Below are 4,652 nucleotides of genomic sequence, written 5' to 3' on the forward strand. Positions count from 1 at the left end.
GAGTGTGGGATGTGGGGGGAATGAGATTACAGGCAGCCCCATTTGGCTCAGGGCCCAGGAGGCACCTCTGCGGAGGAGGGCGGAAGCACTGGTAATTCCTGCTTGTCACCAGCATCGGAGAACAAAGAAGGCCCCAACCTCTCATTTATCTGCAGCCTAATATTAACTCGACAGACATGTGAATCATTTACTTTTTCTCACCCGTGTTTTTAAATACTTAAAGGGGCCGAGGAGAAGATGGAGCCCTGAACGCGGAAATGAAGACAACCTTCAGTGATGTATTTCTGCACCAGGCAAGGTGGGAACAGCAAAAATCACCCAGAAACAAGGGTCTAATTATAGCAGCGCCATCTGTGGCACTAAAAGCAGGGTGGTTATCAACACTATCTTTCAGGTTTTTCACTAAGTCAGAACAATTTGCTAAAAATAATCCATACTGTATCCGCAACGCCCCCAAACAGTGTGTCTTGCTGTCCCCAAGGCTGCCAGCTCCACGCGGGCCCAGGGGGCTGAGAGGGAGCGCTGGGCTCAGCTGGCAGCCGCGGCCTGTCGCTGGCTGGGTTTCATCCTGAGATCGGCGCTGGGGTGGTGGAAGATGGGTGGGGGGAGTGGAGGCTGTGTCCAGCCCGCAGTGGAGCCACACACAGCGGGTTGGGCCTCGTTTTCTCTGAGCCTCAGTCCCTGGAATCCTGCTGGGTGCAGGGAGGCAGACTCGGGACTCTACCGCTGCGCTGCAGGGGGAGGCTGGACACCGCTCCCTCGCGGGCATGAGCAGGTCGCCATCTGGATCGGGACAGTCGGGGTCTCCATCCAGGGTGTCGTGTCCTAGGCTCAGAATTGTGCAGAAGTCTGCAGGATCACAAAGACGCCCGATGGATGACACCGAGCTCAGAAAGGCAGATGGAGCCATCAACTGTGACACTTCATCCTGGCCTTAAGGCCATTCTTGCCCCGAAATAGAAAAAAAAGGAGATCCGGCCGGCACAGTGGGTTAACAGGCTAATCCTCCGCCTTGCGGCGCCGGCACACTGGGTTCTAGTCCCGGTTGGGGCACCAGATTCTATCCCAGTTGCCCCTCTTCCAGGCCAGCTCTCTGCTATGGCCCGGGAGTGCAGTGGAGGATGGCCCAGGTCCTTGGGCCCTGCACCTACATAGGAGACCAGGAGAAGTACCTGGCTCCTGGCTTCGGATCAGCGAGATGCGCCGGCCGCAGTGGCCATTGGAGAGTGAACCAACGGCAAAAAGGAAGACCTTTCTCTCAGCCTCTCTCTCTCACTATCCACTCTGCCTGTCAAAAAAAAAATAGAAAAAAAGGAGACCCAAGCTGACCAGTTAAGGCGTGCACTAGACTTCAGAATCCACCTGCCTCCAGGGCTGGGAGTCTTTGAGGAGTGCACAACCTGCACAACCATTCACGGCCCCCTGCAGTTGACATGGGCATTAAGCCACATTTGTGTCCTGTAGCACCAAGGACCTCTTCCCTAAGCCAGAGGAGCTCCTGGCTCAAGTTCAAGATTCCCCTCCCCGAGTATACCAGGATGGACACTTTCCACACTGCCCTTTGGATTGCCTTAGGCTAGGGGAATGGTCACTTTATGCTGATTAATGAGTTTCTAGTTTAATGATTTTTCGAACTGTGTCCTGAGGTTCCCTTAGGGTTCCCAGCAGGAGCTTGAGGTTGGCTGGGTGCAGGGAAGGTGGAGCAAGGAGAATTCTAGACCCCAGCCTTCCAGGATCGCTTTTTTTTTTTTTTTTTCTGCCTTACTTGTTGAACTACTAAGGGAGAGTCCATTTGGAGAAAATAAAGACCGTACAGGCAAACTGCCCATGAATGGAGACATTAGAAGTGTGTCATGGTCCAGGTACTAAAATCGCCTACCGAGAAAAGCAGTAAGAAACACGAGGTGCATGGACACAAGGAGCCCTCTCCAGGTCTGCTCTCTGTCCTCGCTGCCCGCCCAGCGTCCACTGCCGCCACAGGGGTGCAGATGGAGACCATCTGCCCCTGAGGTTCGCACACCTTCCAGAAGCGCGGCCAGACCTGCAGGGGGTGCTATACCAAGGTGCTGGCAGGTGGAAAGAAATTTGATTCCTCTGGGGACAGAAACAAGACTTTAAGTTTATGCTGGGCAAGCAGGAGGTGATCCAAGGCTGGAAAGATAGGGTTGTCCAGATGAGTGTGGGCCAGAGAGCGCAGCTGACCACCAGGTACCCGAGCATCATCCCACCACACGCCACTGTCGTCCTGAACGTGGAGCTTCTAAAAGCAGGGTGACAGGAATGGCCTCCGCCCTTAGCTCCCTGTTCTTGGATCCGCCCTGGAGGGGTCTGGTGCTCCAGAGCTCTGCACGTGAGTCCACCCAGAGCTTCCCCTGCCGATCCCCTGTGCCCTCTGTACAAACATCTGCTGGCTGACCGTGTTCTGTCTCTCAGCTTTGCTTCTCAACCCCTACTTCCTCTTCCCCCCCGCCCCACCACTAAAGCATGAGGCCATAAACCTCAAGAGACTGGGGAGGGGGCGGAATGCAAGGTAGCATCACTGGGACGGCTGTCTGGGGACAGGAACTGGGTTTCAGACACTCCTCATGAAGAGGTTGAAGACGTGTTAGACATATTGTCTTTAAACAAACAAATAAACAAACAAGGCCACCAGACGGCTGCCACCCTGGTGCGATGGCCGGGGCGGGTAACCCCATGAGCTGTGGGCCCCAGGCTGGGATTTCTCCAGAGGCCCAGCTTAACTGATTCTTGCCCCCCTTCCGCCCAGTGATCAGGGACCATCCTCTGGAAACGGGAGGCAGTACCAGCGGGGATTGTGGCCCCGGGACCAGGACTGTTCTGCGGTCTCCCTGAGCCCCTCGCCTGAGACTCGGCGCCGTGGCCACTTCCCCCATGCACCCGCCAGCCCTCCTGCGGCGAGTTTTCCATGCAGAGAGATGCAGGCCTCCCGCCCCATGGCCTTCTGCACCTTCCCGGTGTGGTCCCCCAGCCCTCCGTGCGCGGCCTCCCACAGGCCACCCGGAGCCTGGACCTCAGCAACCAGCAAGCCAGCAGCCAGGTCCCCACGGTCACCACCACCTCCGCCGAGATAACGAACGTCTTCTACGGGGACACGGAATACGTGCCCGTGGCCGACGCCCCCAGCTCGAATCTACAGCTTATTCGACCCAAGGCCGACCACATCCACCACGCGGAGATGACGCAAGGCCGCTCGGGCGAGAGCCACTCATCCACCTCATGGAGCACCGCTCCATGTCCTAACTGGACGCCCACTAGTGGACTGGGTCGTGCAGGCCGCCATCGGCCCAGCCTCGGCTTCTGGGAGCAGCTGTTCCGGAAGACCAGTGAGCTGCTCAGTTCCCCAAAGGACCGACCCCGACATCTACGGGGACAGGTGCTTCAGGATCCCTCTGGGTGCTACCCGGCCAGGCCTGGTGTCGGGGGCAGAGGTGCAGATCTGTCGTTCCTCCTGGGCCAAGATCTGAACTTGGACTTCATATTTTTGTTGACACAGAACGAAGCCAGGTGATGCCTTCAATAAGGCCAAGAAAAAGAAATGATTACTGTACCCTTTAACCTTGTCATCCCTAATTCAAAGATGAAACTCACTGCTGTGAAATGGTGAAGGTGAGATTTCTACCCTGTGAGCGGCAGGCTGTGACCGCCGGCCCAAGGGTGGAGGGAGGCAGCTGGTACCCAGGACACAGAGACCCAATGCCCAATGCATGTGGCAACCGTCCCGCAGGGTGACCACCCAGGAATGAGTCTGCCACAGTCCCTCCTTGTCTGCTTCAAGCCCAAAGCCAGAGCCTTAAGCATCGTGGCACCTTCTGCGCTTACCAACCTGCTGGGGAAGTGACCTTCGGGCCGTGCTCCAGAGCCTGGGGAGGGGGGCAGACCCCTCCTTCCACCTCCTCTACCATGGCCAAACCCTGGTTTTCTACATCAGATGTACGCATAGACAGTTTTCAGAGAAAGCATTCCACTGAATAAAATTTCGACCAAAACAACAACAACAAAAAAAGCCAAAACACCAAAACTGGAAAGCATCATACTTAGTGAAATAAGCCAGTCCCAAAAGGACAGATCCCATATGTTCTCCCTGATCTGTGAGACCTAATAGAGCACCTCCAAGGTCATCTATAGAAGTGAAATTGACACTTTGAGATGTGGTGACTTTGAACAGCCCTTGTCTCCACTGTTGAAGAACAATTCTTTTTTTTTTTTTTTAAGATTTATTTATCTATTTGAAAAAGTTATAGAGAGGCAAGGCAGAAAGAGAGAGAGAGAGAGAGAGAGGTCTTTTATCTGCTGGTTCACTTCTCAGATGACCACAATGGCCGGAGCTATGCCAATCCAAAGCCAGGATCCAGGAGCTTCTTCCAAGACTCCTAAGCGGATGCAGGGGCCCAAGGACTTGGGCCATCTTCCACTGCTTTCCCAGGCCATAGCAGAGAGCTGGATCAGAAGTGGAGTAGCTGGAACTCAAACCGGCACCCATATGGGATGCTGGCACTGCAGGCGGTGGCCTTATCTACTACACCACAGTGCCGACCCCGAGGAACAGTTTTTTTTTTTTTTTTTAATACTACTTGTTGAACTCTTTACTTAGTATAGAGTTTTACTCTTCATAGAGTTAATCTTATGTGTAA

General features: G+C 54.7%; 1 pseudogene; it reads left to right on the forward strand.

Annotated features, from left to right (window-relative positions):
* The first annotated feature begins 1,168 nt into the window (after positions 1-1,168).
* Positions 1,169-2,473, forward strand: LOC133769352 (peptidyl-prolyl cis-trans isomerase FKBP1A-like; annotated as a pseudogene).
* Positions 2,474-4,652: the final 2,179 nt, after the last annotated feature.

Source organism: Lepus europaeus, chromosome 11 (assembly GCF_033115175.1).
Source record: "Lepus europaeus isolate LE1 chromosome 11, mLepTim1.pri, whole genome shotgun sequence".
NCBI classification, from domain to species: Eukaryota; Metazoa; Chordata; class Mammalia; order Lagomorpha; family Leporidae; genus Lepus; species Lepus europaeus.